Below are 20,391 nucleotides of genomic sequence, written 5' to 3'. Positions count from 1 at the left end.
GTGGGGAGACACACTGCAGCACGTCCACATGTGTCAACGACCATCCAGCGATTGCCGACCGCGCTGCTGGAGGAATGGAACGCCCTACCGCAAGAGATCCTTACCAACCTTGGGACCAGCACGGGAGCAGGTTGCAGAACGTGCATCGCCGTCCGTGGTGATCACGCACACCATTAAGAACCATGCCCTGTTCTCTGTAACGTCCAGGCCGGCTGCTGTGGCCGAGTGGTTCTAGGCTCTTCGGTCTGGAACTACGCGACTGCTACTGTCACGGGTTCGAATCCTGCCTCGGGCATGGATGTGTGTGCTGTGCTTAGGTTAGTTAGGTTTAAGTAGTTCCAAGTTCTAGGGGACTGATGATCTCAGATGTTAAGTCCTATAGTGCTCAGAGCCATTTGAACCATTTTTGTAACGTCCAGGGGACCATCATAAATCGCGCTGACGTAAGTGTAATTTTGACTTTTAAAAACAGTGTCTGTTCTCTCATTGTTTATTTCTGTCAGTTACCTTCTGTACTGCACTACACTGTACTGTACTATACTGTAGTAATTCTTTGTTTGTATGGTCCAAGTTTCAACGAGTTACGTACGTGGCAATGACACATCATGTGGAAATAGCTTTCGTCCTTAAGTTTTGCACACAAGCGCACGTTCTCCTACTCTGCATGGAGATAGAAATTTACAACTAATCCTCTCTCTGATGCCTAAATTTTCTATTTCGCCGTCTGCTACTGGAGTTTAATGAAGATCTGGGTGATACTTCTGTGATCACTAAACGAATCCTTGACGAAATGCTCCATGATGGTCACTTTTAGGCATACGCATCACTAATGAATCTTCTCCACTATTAATCCCACTCGGAAAGTTCCCGGATACACACAAGAATTGCCCTTTCGAGCATGTATTACATTTTCGTAGGACACTTTTAGCGAATATGAGCCCGCAGTTTGCCACACAAAACTGGTTCTACATTGCCGTTCCGCCTAAAGACGCTCCGGACGCAAACACCTAGAGACATTACAATTGTGACCTTTTCTGCTGACTGATTAAACAAAAAAACTGACTTTTGCACTTATTTATGTGCAGCTCGTCACATTTGTTTTCACTGAGGGACAGCTACCAGAGCTTTCTCCAAACGTCGATCTTCTACATGTCTTCCTGCACTTTGCTACAAATGTAACGCGTTGTGACTTCCGTTCATATGCAACACTCCTTAGAGATAAACGTCTATTTGATTTTTAATTTTTGTGATATCGTATATTTGAGAATGACCAACTAAATTCTGCGAGTATTTGCGAGGAAGTCAGATTTCAAGCACGAAGTTCACTCCTGGAAATTGAAATAAGAACACCGTGAATTCATTGTCCCAGGAAGGGGAAACTTTATTGACACATTCCTGGGGTCAGATACATCACATGATCACACTGACAGAACCACAGGCACATAGACACAGGCAACAGAGCATGCACAATGTCGGCACTAGTACAGTGTATATCCACCTTTCGCAGCAATGCAGGCTGCTATTCTCCCATGGAGACGATCGTAGAGATGCTGGATGTAGTCCTGTGGAACGGCTTGCCATGCCATTTCCACCTGGCGCCTCAGTTGGACCAGCGTTCGTGCTGGACGTGCAGACCGCGTGAGACGACGCTTCATCCAGTCCCAAACATGCTCAATGGGGGACAGATCCGGAGATCTTGCTGGCCAGGGTAGTTGACTTACACCTTCTAGAGCACGTTGGGTGGTACGGGACACATGCGGACGTGCATTGTCCTGTTGGAACAGCAAGTTCCCTTGCCGGTCTAGGAATGGTAGAACGATGGGTTCGATAACGGTTTGGATGTACCGTGCACTATTCAGTGTCCCCTCGACGATCACCAGTGGTGTACGGCCAGTGTAGGAGATCGCTCCCCACACCATGATGCCGGGTGTTGGCCCTGTGTGCCTCGGTCGTATGCAGTCCTGATTGTGGCGCTCACCTGCACGGCGCCAAACACGCATACGACCATCATTGGCAACAAGGCAGAAGCGACTCTCATCGCTGAAGAAGACACGTCTCCATTCGTCCCTCCATTCACGCCTGTCGCGACACCACTGGAGGCGGGCTGCACGATGTTGGGGCGTGAGCGGAAGACGGCCTAACGGTGTGCGGGACCGTAGCCCAGCTTCATGGAGACGGTTGCGAATGGTCCTCGCCGATACCCCAGGAGCAACAGTGTCCCTAATTTGCTGGGAAGTAGCGGTGCGGTCCCCTACGGCACTGCGTAGGATCCTACGGTCTTGGCGTGCATCCGTGCGTCGCTGCGGTCCGGTCCCAGGTCGACGGGCACGTGCACCTTCCGCCGACCACTGGCGACGACATCGATGTGCTGTGGAGACCTCACGCCCCACGTGTTTAGCAATTCGGCGGTACCTCCACCCGGCCTCCCGCATTCCCACTATACGCCCTCGCTCAAAGTCCGTCAACTGCACATACGGTTCACGTCCACGCTGTCGCGGCATGCTACCAGTGTTAAAGACTGCGATGGAGCTCCGTATGCCACGGCAAACTGGCTGACACTGACGGCGGCGGTGCACAAATGCTGCGCAGCTAGCGCCATTCGACGGCCAACACCGCGGTTCCTGGTGTGTCCGCTGTGCCGTGCGTGTGATCATTGCTTGTACAGCCCTGTCGCAGTGTCCGGACCAAGTATGGTGGGTCTGACACACCGGTGTCAATGTGTTCTTTTTTCCATTTCCAGGAGTGTACATCGAACAACTGACTGACATCATTACAATTTTGTAAGTGATTGGCGTGACAAGATATCCGTCTAAACAATACTAGATGTCTTCTCTGAAAACCACCCAGAACAGACATTTTGTAATTTCACCCGTGACAGAAATATTTTAATTACATCTACTGGGAACAAATAGATGCCGGTCCTTGTGGCCGAGCGGTTCTAGGTGCTTCAATCCAGAACCGCGCTGTTGCTGCGGTCACAGGTTCAAATCCTGTCTCGGGCGTGGATGTGTGTGATGTCTTTAGGTTAGTTAGGTTCAAGTAGTTCTAAGTCTAGGGGACTGATGACCTCAGATGTTAAGTCCCATAGTGCTCAGAGCCATTTGAACCATTTGAACAAATAGATCTGACGACAATGAGGATGTCCGCGAAAGCATTAGTGACCATGAGGGGGTTGTGACAACGATGAATATCTAAGTTCCAAGGACAACTAAAACGTGAAGAAAAATTTTAATGATCTATTTTTCTTGGATTCGGCAACGCTATGAATAAGCATAAGACTATTAGCTGTTATTTATTTACTTATTCAAGTGAAAGTTAATTTTCTCACATCTATTTCTTTATTTTATTTTGATGTTTATCTCTCATATGTAGTTTCTATTTGAAGACAACATTGTATCATCTTCAGGTACCTATTTGGACGTGTTCCGTGAATAGAATGGTGTAAGTACTGCAATTGTCCTCCCACCGAGGTAGGGATGCGTCTTCCACGCATTATAGGTGCTTGTTTGATCTGAGGACAGTTACACCGGCTTAGGGCACTCTAATAATGAAGCACGCCGAACAAATACCTAAAGATGAGTCAATACAATCTTGAATACGATGGTACGTATATGAGACAAACATTCCCTTGTGAGGGAACTCCACAAGATCTCCAATGATTCTAACCCACCCGTGCATAGCGACCTGCCACTTTTAAATCGTAAGAGAGTGAAACCATGCCATCCAACTCTGTGGGATGCTGCTGACATGGTTGCTAAGAATTTCAAACCTATTGAATAATGGAAAGGTCGGTGGGAAGCAGTGACAGACGCGCGCCTGCATAACATCTTCTCAAGTGCTAAACTTCCGAGTGGATTCGACCTACCCCGCAAGACCTGGACTATCCTCAACGGAAACCATACCGCCCATGCCCGATGCAGGGATGCTCTCTTTAAGGAGAAAAAGCTGTTCACCACATATACCTATATGGATATGGCGTCTGTTTTTTCGGACATGTCCGAAAGAACAGACACTATATCCATATAAGTATATAGTTCTGGCGATACCGGCCATGACCTTATTCTTCTGTGCGGATGCACACATATTCCCCGAACTCTTGCGGGACTTCGTAAGAATGTCTTCCACGAGTAATGAGCGTGTTGGGGTGGGACACTACGAATGTAGTGTGTGGACATATAAGGTGAGAATGCGGGTCTCGCCGGAGGCGTGCGCGAGATAGTCCCTGCAGTCACGCTATCCTCTGTGCCCTCGGTGGCTCAGATGGACGCCGGCACAATAGTTCAGCGTATTCGGTCAGAGGGTTTACTACTCTCTGTAATAAAGAAAAACTGAGTGAACGGGTCAACGAACAACCTGAACGAGTGTCATCGGACGTCCGCCCCGAACAAAGTCAACGAACAATATAGAAAACAACATGAGATTTAAAAAAAAAAAGAAAAGAAAAGAGAAAAAAGATGGATAGAGCGTCTGCCATGTAAGCAGGAGATCCCGTGTTCGAGTCGGGACACACATTTTCACCTGTCCCCGTTGATGTATATCAACGTCCATCAGCAGCTGAAAGTATTAATATAATTTTAATTTTCTTCACGACATTGTCAGTGAATGCAGGCTTCGAGACTATCTCGGTGCTGGAGAGGACATCCCGCTAGCAATTCCAGATGCAGTGCGCTGGATTGAATGGCTGGATATTCAGTTGTAATGCCATACTTAAGTTTCTTTTGGGTAAATATGTACATTATGTAATTTAATTGAGGGCAGCGTGGAGGGTAAAACTCGTAGAGGGAGACCAAGAGATGAATACACTAAGCAGATTCAGAAGGATGTAGGCTACAGTAGGTACTGGGAGATGAAGAGGCTTGCACAGGATAGAGTAGCATGGAGAGCTGCATCAAACCAGTCTCAGGACTGAAGACCACAACAACAACAACAATGTCTGTATTAGCCATACGCTAAATAATAATCAAAATAAAATAAAAAATATAACTGCAAGGAAATTGACTTTCACTGGGATAAAGGTACGTGATTGTTAATTTAGATACAGAGGCAGTAGCGTTGTATCTCAAGGAGGAACTCTAAACATTTAATTCTGGGGAGGGACGCGTGGGAGAAGAGTTTTAGAAGGATAATTGGCCAAGCACTGGATAGATACGCAACTAGGAAAACAGATAGTCGTGGTAGAAACCCTCCATGTTATGCATTCACTGTGAAGAAACTTTTGAGGAAACAAGAGACTAGCACACAGTAAGTGCCCCTAGACAGAAATGCTATAGATTACGCGTCTGGCAGTCAAAAGGACAGCGTGTGACGACTTCAATGACTACAGTAGCATAATCTATTGAAAACCTTTCTCAAAAAATTTAAGTAATTTCTGATTATGGCTCTGAGCACTATGGGACTTAACAGCTATGGTCATCAGTCCCGTAGAACTTAGAACTACTTAAACCTAACTAACCTAAGGACATCACACACATCCATGCCCGAGGCAGGATTCGAACCAGCGACCGTAGCGGTCACGCGGTTCCAGACTGAAGCGCCTAGAACCGCACGGGCCACACCGGCCGGCTAGAAGGGTTTCTTCTGTTACATTAAGGCTTCTTCAGTGAATTTAATCTGTAGTAACGGCTTTGTTTTTGTATACGATACTTGTTGATGAGAATTCAGTGTATAATCGTACCCTCCGAATTCAGGCCCCTAATTTGCCATTTCTTGATGTAGCAAATCGCATGTAAGAGAACCTAATATTTCCATAAGAGTGTTTTACTGATATGTAATGACGCGTGTATGATTAAGGTACTTTGCTTCCTTTCACTTAATAACGTGCTTAATCGCCACATTCAGCCACACCTTCAGCACACGAGGCACACGGTTCTGGCTTGCTAGCCGTCACCCTTTAAAATTGCCATTTGCTCGGCCGATCGCGGGACACTGATGCGTGACCTTGGGTGCGTAGTGTAAAGTGTAATTCTGCCCTCGCCACAAACCGATTACAAAACTGTACTGCCCTATTTCATCCAACTGAATAAGTATTTATCTTACACTGTACAAGCACATTATTGATCGCAATTTTAAATAACTTTGACCGCGTATAACTGAAACTAAAATTTGTTATTTTTAAAGCTATCACTAATTTCTCTCCAACGAGTGATGTTACTGTGGTGCTCGATCGTAATCTGACACACAGATATTTTATTTCACTGCCTATTTTAGTTATGCTTCAGGTAACAAATGGTTTTGCTGGAGGAATTGTTAAGAACTGGTATTAACGAAGGACAAACCCTCTGAAGTATATACGACGCCAGTTTGAGAAGTTCGAGGAATTACCTAACTTCAGTGTCACTGTAGCGGGGTTCCCGCACAATAATAGGCCATCCTTTAGTAGTAAACATGCGACGCGGCAGTGCTCTGCTTAGAGATCTGTGGTGCGAACGCCTCCCTGTTGTTCCCGGGTATTGTTTTGTGAAGACGAAGATATTGAGCTTCGAGCTGTGATTAAGAACTTGGCAAGGAAAGTTATGAAAACAAAGCAGAACGAATTGTGGGACTCTGTTGGGATCGCTGAGATGACGATCCATGCAGTGGTCGGTCGATGTGTGTCACTACCTCAGATATTATTGCGAAGTTGCATGAAATGGTCATTGAGGATTGACGAATAAAAGTGCGAGAAATTTGTGTAGCTGTAGGGATGCCATCTGCACCGGCTTACCGCATGTTATCGCATGTTAACAGTGGAACTGCATGTGAGAAAATTATAAGCCAGATGGGTGCCACGATTCTTAATGCAGGATCAGAAGCACATCAGAATGGAAATGTCTGAACAATGTTTCAAAGCAACCGACAAGATTTTTTGCGCTGGTTTGTGACAACAGACGAAACTTTAGTCCACCGCGATACCTTAGACGAAATAACAGTCGAAACTACGGAAACATGTGTTCACCACCACCAAAGAAAGCAAACACGGTCGGGTGAAAAGTTCATGCCATGAGTTTTCTGGAGTGCGAAATGGATTTTGCTGATCCAACAACTGCGGGACTATACTACGCTAACCTCCACGATCAAGTGCAGCAAGATACGTGGTAAACGGTGAGGTTCAGCAAGGAGGAAAGTTATTTTTAATCAAGTCAAAGCACGCCCACCTACAAGTGTCGTTGCTACGGCATAAATACACCAACTAAAATACAAACTGTAGCCACACCAACCTTATCCACCTGATTTGGCTCTCTCAGACATCCATAGATTCTCAAAGCTAGAAAGCCGGCCGCTGGTGGCCGAGCGGTTCTGGCGCTACAGTCTGGAACCGCGCGATCGCTACGGTCGCAGGTTCGAATTCTGCCTCGGGCATGGATGTGTGTGTTGTCCTTACGTTAGTTAGGTTTAAGTAGTTCTAAGTTCTAGGGAACTTATGACCTCAGCAGTTGAGTCCCATAGTGCTCAGAGCCATTTGAATCCATTTTTTGAATCAAAGCTAGAAAGTCCTTGGGGGATCGAGAATCTCTTCAAACGAAGGTCTGATAGCCGAAGTTGACAAACATTTTGCAAGCTTGGAGGAATGTAATTTTCGAGATAGCATCAAAGCACTGGAGCATCGCTAGACAAAGAGCATTTATGTACAGGGAGACTACATCGAAAAAGAAATGTTTCGCTGAGATAAAGCGTTTCTTTCTGTTCCATTTCGAGAACTATTCAAACAACTCTCGTATTAAACTAAGGAAAAATGTCGCGAGCTTGGAAGCAGCAAACTTTAAATTAATCTTTCTGATATTTAGTTTAAGATTGTGAAGCCAAATGTCTTATCAAACTGATATTACTAAAAAATAAGATGAATGGAAGCTGTATGATTGTCAGATAGCACTCACTATAGCAATCATGTTTTCACAGTTCTGAGACTGAATAATTATTGAAAGTAATTTAGAAACTGGAAAAGCATTTCAAGCAAATTTACCATTCATAAGAAAAGAGTGACCACAATCATTTGTACATGGGAAATAGTTTCTTTAGATTTTATGAGTTTTTACGAGCATCAAAAAGTACTTTAAAATTCTGATACGATATTTCAAATTGTATATTAGATCAAAAAGAATGTGCTTCTGTTCGAATGTAATTTCCTGTCTCTGACCGTGTGGATCATACTACAGCTACGGCTGAAATACTCCAAAAATTATTATCGACTTCTCTGTGTATATTCAATAGCCACATCACATTGTATCTGATTCGACGCTAATTAGGCACTTTTGCAAGTTCACATCTTTAGGCAGGGATACCACATACTCACTGCTACCCTGTCCGCTGCGTGTCGCTACAAGGTCGTCCAAACAAACGGGAAGGAAAAACTCATAGTGCATCCCTGCCTTGTTTGATTAAACGTTCGAAAACTGATTTCAAAAAGTACATTCCCTTGGAGCATTACAGTCATCTGCAGTAATATTTACATTTATTGTTATCCTGTTAAAAAAGCATTTGATACATATTAACACACCTTCATTTAGTGGTTCCAAAGATTCACAAGACGCCATTGGATTAATCGGCGATTCGTTGTATGAATTTTTGTCAAACGTTTCTGATTTTTATGATCTTTTTATGTTAAATAAAGTTGTTATATTACGAGTTCACGTCATAATTTTTACGTTAATAAATCATTACTTGTAGTTATTTTCCTGGTCGAGGGTGGTAAGTTATAGGTCGCACTTACAGAACATTAACACATTTTGACGTCACGTTTTGTTACGTAGTTTTCATATTTCGTTCGCTGAATGCTGTGGAGCACCACTGCTGGTCGGTTAGTCATTAACGGTAGATTTTTCTTATGAGAACTACAAGTGATTTCTCTCATCAGTCTATGTTCACCTCATATTGGTTTTATTTGTTCACGTAAGTTGTGTCAGCCTAATAAAGCAAATGTTGCCATACACCGACTTTTCATTTCTGTAATCTCTCTGCCCCACTCCCCCTTTCCTTTTCTCTATGCGCTACCTGTTCCTTTCGCTCCCGCTCTCTGCCTCCCATCCCTCTACCTGTGTGGAACAAATACTCAATCTCAAGACATTGCTACAAATCCGTAAGGGCAGACGAAAAGTGATCACCTTTGGAGAATTCAAAAATGCACGTGATTCAATAGAGAGCTCTACACCGTTTAATATACTAGAAGAATTTAGACTGGATGGAAAGCGATACAGTTGATTAAAGAAACATTAATTAAGACCAGATCAGAAGTTAAATTCCAATTCCAAATGTCTGAGCCTTTTGATATAAAAACAGGGGTCCGACAGAAGACGGGTTATCCCCCTTACTGATCAGTTTAATACTAGAGAAAATAATTAAGACATGAGTAAAAGATGAGGAAAGAATGACCATTGGCAGACTAAGTGAAACTAATTCATTTCCGATGTTTGGCTTAAGCAGACGATCTAGCGATATTTCCAAATAACAGAGAAGAGGCGATTATTTTCCCCGACAAACTCCATCAAATAGCAGCTAAAAGTGGACTGAAAGTTTATTATGAAAAACCCAACACATAGAAGATTCTCCTCGATTCCCACATCGATAACCCTTGATTATCTAGTGCGGCAAAATATCCCAAGTATCCAGACTTAAATACCTAGGAGAAATCATTCAACTCTCTGGATTAAACCGTGAACCAAACAAGGAGCGATTAATTAAATTATAGAAAAGGTTATAGGTTTACTCGGAATAGGTACAACAAAAATATATAGTAATGATAAACATTCGTCACAGTAGTCAAAACTCAAGCGTTATATGCATCAGAGACTGCTCTTGTTGGAGGTAGATCATTAAGTAAACACACAGAAGAATAGCAGGAAGATAGTAAAAGTTTATGTTGAGGGAATCTGTAAGACGGACAACTTATAACAAAATTTCGAAAAATCTGACACTTTCAGTAAAAGAAGTCTGAAATTTTATGGACATATTCGATTGGCCAAGAGGATTCTCTACCTTGCCCTCTTAACGAAAATTAAAAACACCTCGTTACTTGAAATTGATGAAGATATCCATGTACAGGCATTGGAAACAAAATTTTACAGAACAGAGCAGCATTCTCAACCTCAACTGGCAAACATCAGTTAGAACCTAAATCAAATGTTACATCTGAGAGAACATGGGCAGAAGAACACAGGAAAAATCAGAATGAGAAGATTGAGAGATTTTGGGAGAACAAGAAGAAAGCCACCACATCAGCGAAATAACTTCAATCGCGCTCCATAGCTGGACGTAATGATATAAAATAGTAAAGTGTACACAAAATACAGTTCAAACATTATTTGTAAACACTCCAGTTAAATCTTCCGGGTTGAGAGGCCGTGGTCGATGAACTCCTATGAAACTACTTCCTGACATTTCGTCTCCAACTGCGGGAGACATCTTGCAAGATAGAACGGCTACTGCCACTAAGGCTTGAGGGGTTCTCGCATTTACAGAGCGCACGGAGGGCAGCGCCATAGACCACGTCATGCCGACTGTGTGACTATCTCTGGACGGCGGCGTCATTCTCATTTACAAATAATCTATTGTCATTTTGTTGGCACAAAGTCGACATTCATATTTTGTCTAACTTCAAACCCTTTTGTATTAAAACTATTATGATGTTTAAGAATCTCTATTGTTTCACTATACATGCTTGCATGATAATGCGATGTTTACGTGATAATGCGATATCCTTGCTAAAACGCTCGTCTCACTTAATTTTATTTCTTGCTTCCCATTTCGAAAAATATGTTCTGTTGCAGCCGATTTTTCCGGTATGTCCCAGATGATAGTCCCTTTTGTGTTCGGCTATGCGGGTTTTGACACTTCCTTTCGTGTTTCCAATACGCAGTACATTTGTCCGCAACTGCACGGAATTTTATATACACCAGGTGTTGCTAAGGGGTGTCGTGTATCTTCTGCCACTTTTAAATATTTATTAATCTTCTTGGTGGGTGTAAAGATCGTTTGGACCCCATACTTGGCCAAAACTTTCCCGATGCAATCCGTAATTTTATTAATGAACGTTAGAAAAACTTAAGATGGAGGCCCTTGCTGCTCAGTACTTCCGGTTTCTTCGCTTCTTTGATGGAGTGCGCGATCAATTTCTTTATTGGCATGTCAATCTTTCGTGAAGACCGACGACCGTAAATGATTTGATTCATCCTGACGAAACATTATGGCGCAGTTTAATGCTTCGACCACGGTCTCCCATCCTGGAAGTTTTAAGGGGAAGTAAAAACTCACATTGTGTTACTGTGTAAACAGTTCAAAACTACGAATGGCATGAAGTGTTGGTGTTTACACTCCACCCGCCTACGAACGATCAATAGCTCGAGGTATAATTAGCGAACGTGAATACGTTACACAGTTTCATTCACCTGAACGCGGAATTGATTTACGGCTCGTTTACGAGGTCGTGAACGAGCTCGCGCCGGTAATACGGCACTGCGGTCATTAACACGGCGGTAACGATCGGATCGCCGGGTAATTTCACGTAAACAACGGGCGCGGGCAAGCGGGCAGGCGCTGCGGCCGACCGTAGCTCCTGTTATGTAGGAGCAGTTAGCACGGCGAGCCGCGGTCACATCTGGGCTGTCGCCGCCCTCACAGCAGGTGTTCCGCTGGGCCGCGGAGACCGTCAGGGCTCTAATGAGAGTGGCGGCAGGATTTCCACCCCGGAAACACGGTCCACTGCCAAATACGCAGCGTTCATCAGGCGACTGTATGTCACATGTCTCTCATCGGGAATCAAACCCGGACGTTATCTTTCCGTGGGTACTACTTTACCAATAGAGTCACTCAAACGCACTGCTTCCTCTGCTTTACAGCTGGATTTTACTACGAGGTAATCCGCCTGCTTAACTGGGTTAGAGGGTCGGCTTCCCTCTACAATAAAATAAATAAATAAATAAAACCTGAGTGAATGGGTCAACGAGGAACTTGAATGGGTGTCATTGGGCATTCGCCCCAAACAAATACAACGAACAAAAAATGAGATCAATTTAAAAAAAAAGTGGTAACGTGTTTGTTTACCATGCCGCTGGCCTGGGTTTGATTCCCGGCCGGTATGGAATTTTTCTCCGCTTGTGGACTGGGTGTTGTGTTATCATAAATTTTTGTCATCACCGACACGCAAGTCGCCCATTGTGGCGTCGCCTGAAATAAGGCTTGCAACCCGGCAGGCGAACTTCCCCGGCTGGGGTCTCCCAGCGATCAGTGCCACACAATCATTTAATTTTTTTAGTACGAGGCATTTGCAATATTACTTCAATTGAAGCTTTTCCTGCTTGAATTTATTATAAGAATAAGCCAGAGATATTTTCCCAGTAAGCCACGACGAGAATAAAATATGATTATTTTACTGCTTGTAATGTAACACCGTGAATTGCGAAAGAAATGTCCAAAGACAGCTAACCAGATTCAAAATCCATACACAGTGACTCAGTAAAAACTAGCCTGTGCGACACACCGGCCCTTTGCTCCAACGAAAATAGTGACACGCAAACTTATTTTTAATATCCCTCTTCGACAGAGGTAACACTACGATAAAATGTTTACGTTTAGGAAACGGGGGAGACTAGTGAACCTAGAACCTCCGAATGCCTTTAACGTGCGTCAGGAAAGTTACTCGGACACGTTCAGTTGTCGTACAGAGGTCGTGTGTAAAGGAGCCACGGACAGTGTGGACGTAAGCATTCCAGTAGGTAGTGTGCTGTGTACAGCTAAAGTAGCGATGGGCCGTAGAGGAAGAGCGAGCACATTCGAACAGTGGCAGTTAGTAGTTCTTCACAATGCTAAAGATGAAAGTTATTCTAAAATAGCTGAAATGTTACAAATGAAGAAAAGTACATACAGTTTCCGATATGCTCAGAAAATACCGGGAGGACGATCAGATTGACACTCTACCGCATTTGCGACGCCCAAGAACATTTTCTGTGCGAGAAGCTTGTCATACCATCTAAAAAACTAGACAGGACCCAAAGTTAAGTGCTCCAAAACTAACTTCTTAGTTTGTCAATGACGTCGGAAAGGAAGTGCATCCCGAAACAATACGGAGGGTGCTCAAATGTTCAAACATGTGTGAAATCTTATGGGACTTAGCTGTTATGTCATCAGTCCCTAAGCTTACCCACTACTTAACCTAAATTACCCTAAGGACAAACACACACACCCATGCCCGAGGGAGGACTCGAACCTCCGCCGGAACCAGACGCACGAGGGTGCTCAGAAGAGGCAACTTTCACGGCCGTATTGCAAGACGGAAGCCCCTCATAAGTATGATAAATCAAACAAAGAGAATGCTGTTTGCCAAAGAGCTCGTTAGAGACGACATTATGTGGTGGAATCACGTTATATTTGCTGACAAGAGTAAATTTAACGTATTTTGCTCTGATGGGAAGATAACGGTTTAGTAGCGACGTAATACTGAGCTTCAAGAGGAAAATGTTAGAGTAGCTGCACTATGGCAGTTAAATTGTGCAGGGGTGTACGGCGGCGAATGGAGTTGAGGAATTTATTTTCATTGAGGATAAAAAACGGTTCAAATGGCTCTGAGCACTATGGGACTTACCATCTGAGGTCATCAGTCTCCTAGAACTTAGAACTACTTTAAGGACATCACACACATCCATGTCCGAGGCAAGATTCGAATCTGCGACCGTAGCGGTCGCTCGGTTCCAGACTGAAGCGCGTAGAACCGCTCGGCCACACCGGCCGGCCATTGAGGATAAAATGGACCAATGTCAGTACCTCAGAATACTGAGGGGTAGTTTGCGAAAGAGCACCGAAAACATGGGGTTGGGGAACGTTTTAAGTTTTATCAAGATAACGACCCTAAAAAATACCTGGAATGTGCGGATCTGGTTATTGTTAGCTGTCGAACGTGCTTCATCCACTCCATCAATCAGCTGACTTTAATGTGATCGAGAACATTTGTGACGAACTTGATAAAGAAATTTGTAAAACACGGAGCACATCTGGAGCACAGCTGGAAAAGATACGCAAGAAGGGTGGCAAAAAATATCTCCCGAGTACAATCACCGGAAATTAGTGGAAAGTCGTCTTAGAGTCGCCGCAGAGAGGTACTTAAGATGAAAGGAATGCCTACCAGATACTGAACTTTTGGACTATAAGTAGAAAGAAAGGTGTCCGATTAATTCTGTGCAGTACTGTTTTTTTATTGTGTTTGTTAATTCCCATATTTGTATTCTTATGTTTGTATTTGCAGTGTTCTTTAGAAGTAGGACTACAATGGACATTTACTTTTTACATTCCTTACAGAAACTTTAATTTATACCGACGGGACGTTAAACCCAATATTTCTTCCTTCCTTCTTTATTTTATACCAGTGCTTTGCCTGCCTGCTTAGCTGAGTGGTAGCGCATTTGCCTACCATGCAGTGGGCCGGGGTTAGATTCCCCTCCGGATTGGAGATTCTCTTCGCTCGTGGACTGGGTGCTGCGCTGTCATAATTTCTCACCGACGCACAAATCGCCCAATGCAATGTCGCCTGAAGTAACACTTGCACTCGGAGGCCGAACTTTCCCACATGGGGCCCCCTGCCAACAATGCCACACGATCATTTAATTTCATTTTTACCAGTGCTCTATTATTACTGAAATCACTAATGCGAAGGGAAATATAACACGTCATGTCTGTCCGAAAAATTATGTGAGTCGCTGTACACAAGGGAGAGTGTGTTTGTAATTCATACAATACTACAGTTTTATTCTGACTTTGACGAAATTTTGCACACTTTACCTTCATGAAAAGAGGAAGGTCACCATCTACATAAGGTTTCGTAATATGACTTGAAATGTGTATGAAATATATAAAGGGGAAAGGTTGTTAAAAATCCTAGGTCGATATACTTCAAATTTCTACAGGCTCTACTAATGAACTTTTGGCCGGATATAGGATACACAGCCGGCCGAAGTGCCCGTGCGGTTAAAGGCGCTGCAGTCTGGAACCGCAAGACCGCTACGGTCGCAGGTTCGAATCCTGCCTCGGGCATGGATGTTTGTGATGTCCTTAGGTTAGTTAGGTTTAACTAGTTCTAAGTTCTAGGGGACTAATAACCTCAGCAGTTGAGTCCCATAGTGCTCAGAGCCACTTGAACCATTAGGATACACATTTTTTGAATGTACATAACAACAAACACTTAAACCGAGCGAGGTGGCGCAGTGGTTAGACACTGGACTCAACAGCTATAACAGGGTCTACAGCTTGTGCCATAGCGAACTTGCTTGCTGTTGGAGGTGTGCCAGATTCGATTCCTGGGCTCGAGAAAAGTTTCTGTAGAAGAATTCATTGTCACCTGATCAAAACAATACGCACGAGGGACAAAGCACATTATCTGCTTCAAGGCATATCAACACATGACAGATAATTTGTTAACAACAAATAATGCACCAGTTCGTGCTTCACAATTGACAGTATTACATAAATACTATCAGATCTTTGATTGCAATAAAGAACAATGAATTTAATGTAAGTCATAAATGATGTTCTTTGAAACCTATTTTATAAATGTTCAAATGTGTGTGAGTTCTTAAAGGGCCAAACTGCTTGAGGTCATCGGTCCCTAGACTTGCACACTACTTAAACTAGCTTAGCCTAACGTATCCTAAGAACAACACGCACACTCATGCCCGAGGAGGACTCGAACCTCCGGCGAGAGGGGCCGCGCAGTCAGTGACATCCTCAAACCGGGCGGCCACTCAGCGCGGCAAACCTGTGTCATAGACTGAGAGATCTCTTTAATTGCATTATTCATAATACAAATGTTCAGATGAATGTCAGCACGGCCTTCGTATGACGGCTTTCGATTTGTACGAAAGCCGTCCTCTATAGTCTTATGTTTCACGCGTATGTTAGTTCAAGAATAGTTGCCTCGTCACTGCTGTCCAAAAGTGAAGTGCACGGACAAGCGAACCTCCATCGAGCTGTGTCACCACCTGCGTGCGCTTTCCTCTTGGTTTCGCTCTGATACGGTAGCGTGGCCGTTTGTTTGCTATTAGTCAGGTCTTACAGTAAAACACGTAACAATTGCAATGTACACCAGCGAAGACTACATCGATATGACACTGATCTATGGGGAGATGCACCGCAAAGCAGCGTTATATATAAGGTAGAAACGTTGTTACCAAACATCACGGAAAGTACTTGCCCCAATTTTCCTCACAGTTATTGTCCTCTTTACTTCAAAAGTGGTTCAAATGGCTCTGAGCACTATGGGACTCAACATCTGAGATCGTCAGTCCCCTAGAACTTAGAACTACTTAAAGCTAACTAACCTAAGGACACCACACACATCCATGCTCGAGGCAGAATTAGAACCTGCGACCGTAGCAGTCGCGCGGTTCCAGACTGAAGCACCTAGAACCGCTCGACCACACCGGCCGGCCTTTACTTGAAATTTCTACATTCAAATGAAACAATAAGAAAATTAATGAAAAATTAAATGCTTAAGAAATAAAATATAGAGTGGTAAACTGAGCGTAATTCCTATCGCGAGAAATAATTACAGCGGCAACACCCCTCTTGGAGATAGCGCCATCAGATGTTCAACTGTTCGAACATTTCGAGCTGTACTCATAAACAGCCCTACTAAGACTGCAAAGCTGGGAGAAATATGTACAAAGCCAATTGGCTATGGATCCCTGGGGCACTCCTTACAAGACAGTAAGGGAGAAAATTAGGTCGCCAATGGTGCTCTCTACAGTCATGGATGGAAACTGGATGACGGGGTCTTGGCAGGAAACTGCAGAGGTCCTTCTCCGCTCCCTCCTCCCTGATGACAGAGCTGAAGAAGACACAGAAAAGCAACGCCTAATTAGGCAGGCTATGCAGGAAGAATACAGGAATGATAACATGGTCTACCCATACTCAGAAGAGGAAGTGGCGGCGCACATAAAATCATAAAAGAAAGGAAAGGCCCCAGGAGCAGACGGCATCGTTGCGGAAGTGGTGCAATACCTCGCTCCTTAACTGGTAACATCTCTAGCAAGAATTTACAATGAGGCTCTGCGCCTCGGAACGTTTCCATCTACCTGGCAACAGGCCAATGTAGTTATCATCAAAATAGGGCAGGACAAAGACCCAAAAGAAGTAAAGTACTATAGACCAATCTGTCTGTCGGATCTGTTGGGAAAATTGTTGGAAAGGTTGCTAGCTGACAGCCTGTGCGGGATGAGCGACAGCCTGTGCGGGATGAGCGACAGACAATTCGGTTTTCGGCAGGGGCGATCTGCGTCTGACGCAGTTGCCCTGGCGGCCAAGGTCTGTGGGTCGTCTCCGCACAAGTACATAGTTGGCATCACGATGGATATCAGTGGCGCCTTCGACAACCTGTGGTGGCCTTCGCTCTTCTCCTGCTTGCAGGAGAAGGAGTGTCGAGGGCCGCTATACGGCTGTGTTCGGAGCTATTGTATGGAAAGGGAGGTCTGGGTATCGCCCCCTAGCGGGCGAATTGGCAAGAAAATTACGAAGGGGTGTCCACAGGACTCTGTCCTGGGGCCGCTGGATACAAACATGGAACCTCTCCTGGAGAGCTTGGAGAACAGTGCGGATATGCTAGAAGCGATAGCCTACGCGGACAACCTCCTCCTGCTGGTTGGCGGCCGGAGTCGCGAAGATCTCGAACCTAACATTGAAAGGGCACTAACTATTCTCACACAATGGTGTCACAAAACGAAAATGACAATAGCGCCTAACAAGTCGACATACCTGCTACTGAAAGGCCAATTGGCCAGAAATCCAACAGTGAGGATCGGGGCTCAGCAGTAATTCGGCGTCGCGAGGCCCGGTATCTGGGAGTGATAACTGATGAAAGATGGAGTTTTGCTAAGCACATCGAAGCGGCAACTCAAAGATCATTAGAAGCTCTGAACAACCTTATCGTGATAGGACACAGAAGATTTCACCTTCCACCAGAACTCATAAAGTTATACCATAACACCATTCTTGCTTCCATCGTGGGTTACGGATCCGGAGTCTGGGCACACAGGCTCACGAGAGTCGTGCCTACCATGGCCGTGAGGAGGGTGCAGCGCAACATGCTTCTACGTTCCATTGGAGCATATAGAATATCTCTGGGAGGGACACTAGTGATACTCATGGGTGTGTGTCCCTTGGACATCAAAATTCGGGAACAGGCGGCCTGGTATTGGGTAAAAAGGGGAGAAACAGAAAAAACTGAGAGCATTTTGGGGGTGCGGGTGGGGGATAAGTTTGCAATTAAAAGAAGAGGAGAAGAGCCATGGCAGGAACTCTGGGAGGGAGAGGAAACAGGCAGACGGATTTACCAACTGCTCCCGAACATCAAAGAACGTCTCCAACTCTCGCATTTACAACCAAGTAAAGGACTGCTGCACTTCCTCACAGGTCATGGACCGTACCCAACATATCTTTGCCGGTTCGGGAAAAGGGCTACCCCTCGTGTGACTGCGGAGCTGAATTTGGCACTCGGGACCATGTGATCTACGAGTGCCCTATCTTCGATGACGTAGCCACTGACCTAAGACACCAGTTACCAAACAATGACACCTATCACTTAATCAGGAACCCGACCACATTTGAGATGACAAACCGCCTTGCCAGCGAGGTATCGGCCAAAGTCGTGCGAGAATATCGAAGGGAAAACATATGAACTACTGCTCACGACATGACTCAGTGCGACCTTTCCCATTCCGCCAGGGCGTGGATTGGTCAATCGCCGTGACGGTAGGAATCCGCCACGTCCTGGAACACGGGGAGGATGGGCAAATATCTCGAACTTGTCAACTGCACACCGATAGAGACCTTGTAGATAGATAATTTTAAGTAGGAAGTAGATTAGGACATCTCCAAACAGAACCTGCAGCGATTTTCTAAAGGCCAGCCCGGTGCCAGGGGCACGCCCACTGGGATTAGCTCGGTGGGCATGGCCACATAGTAGGTTTATACAACAACTGGCACGCCTGTAACGCTGCAGGGAGTTCAAATGGTTCAAATGGCTCTGAGCACTATGGGACTCAACTGCTGTGGTCATAAGTCCCCTAGAACTTAGAACTACTTAAACCTAACTAACCTAAGGACAGCACGCAACACCCAGCCATCACGAGGCAGAGAAAATCCCTGACCCCGCCGGGAATCGAACCCGGGAACCCGGGCGTGCGAAGCGAGAACGCTACCGCACGACCACGAGATGCGGGCGCTGCAGGGAGTAGCTTCTAGAATAGTTAGATTAGAGGTTAGCTCTTATCCATTGAACAACTAGCTTCTCATTTCCTGTAGAATGTAAATAGATTAAAATTAGAAAGTGCTGCTAAATATGACTGAATTGTATTGTAGATGTTAAGACCCACTAATGTATAAGGTGGTGGGTTGTTATGTATGATATTAATGAATTGAATAAAGAATATACAAAAAAGAAACAGCCCTACTAGAAACAGTGAAAACTGAGCTTCAAAAACACAATGATATACTTATCGCAAAATGTAATAAGAGATAGCGCAACTAAGCATCGTTTCATACAGGTGAAGGCGCATTCCCATTCGTCGCATTCCGTTGGAACCCAGTGATTCAAATATGCCCTTCGATTTAAAGCGACTGCAGTTTCCCATGTAGCTCGCATTCTCTATGAATATCAGCAACACTTAGCGCCAATCACTTTGTGTGGCAGATATTAAACATCCTGGGCAACGCGGACAATGCATCTAGTTCTAGATCGGTGAAATTAATGATTGCTGTTAAAAGATATTATGCATTCACGTAATATTTCGGGCCACCGACTGTTGATTTTGGTGACGCACGATACATTAAGCAAGTGAAGCGATTGCGACACTTTTCGAAGGGAATTGGCAGATGAATATAAAAAAGATTCTTCTATAAAAAGTACGCGAGAAACTAAAAGAAGTGATCGGTGAATCAGTGTCGGGAAGGTTCTGTTTAGCGATACAATATAAATAACGACAGAACACTTAATATATTCGGTCGTTATACGCTCGAACAATTCGTCACCGATCGTTTCTTTGCGACCTGTGAAAAAATTTAAGATGTCCTACAAAATTATGGTTAATAAGTTGGGAGATAATTTTTAAGAGAATTCTACATACACTTATTAAAACAATATGGTCTATTTAATTCGAAATTATGGCACATAGAAACATGGATGCTTACATTACAACTTCCAGAGGGTAAGAGACGCCTAAGTATGGCGAGAATGAAAAAATTACAATAATTAATTAGTTTAACAGAAAAAGAATACACAGAAATTCATTCCGTTTGGCCTCTCTAGGAAAAGTCTCTAGCCGAATTTCATTAAGCTGATTTTAATTACATATAGTATTACACAAAGAAAAACGAAATAGAAATCCATTTACTGCTATAGCAGTAATATGTTTTTCATTTGTATACCCTTACGTTATTTCT

Source organism: Schistocerca americana, chromosome 4, assembly GCF_021461395.2.
Source record: "Schistocerca americana isolate TAMUIC-IGC-003095 chromosome 4, iqSchAmer2.1, whole genome shotgun sequence".
In the NCBI taxonomy this organism is placed as follows: domain Eukaryota; kingdom Metazoa; phylum Arthropoda; class Insecta; order Orthoptera; family Acrididae; genus Schistocerca; species Schistocerca americana.
Note: the sequence above shows the minus strand (reverse complement) of the source record.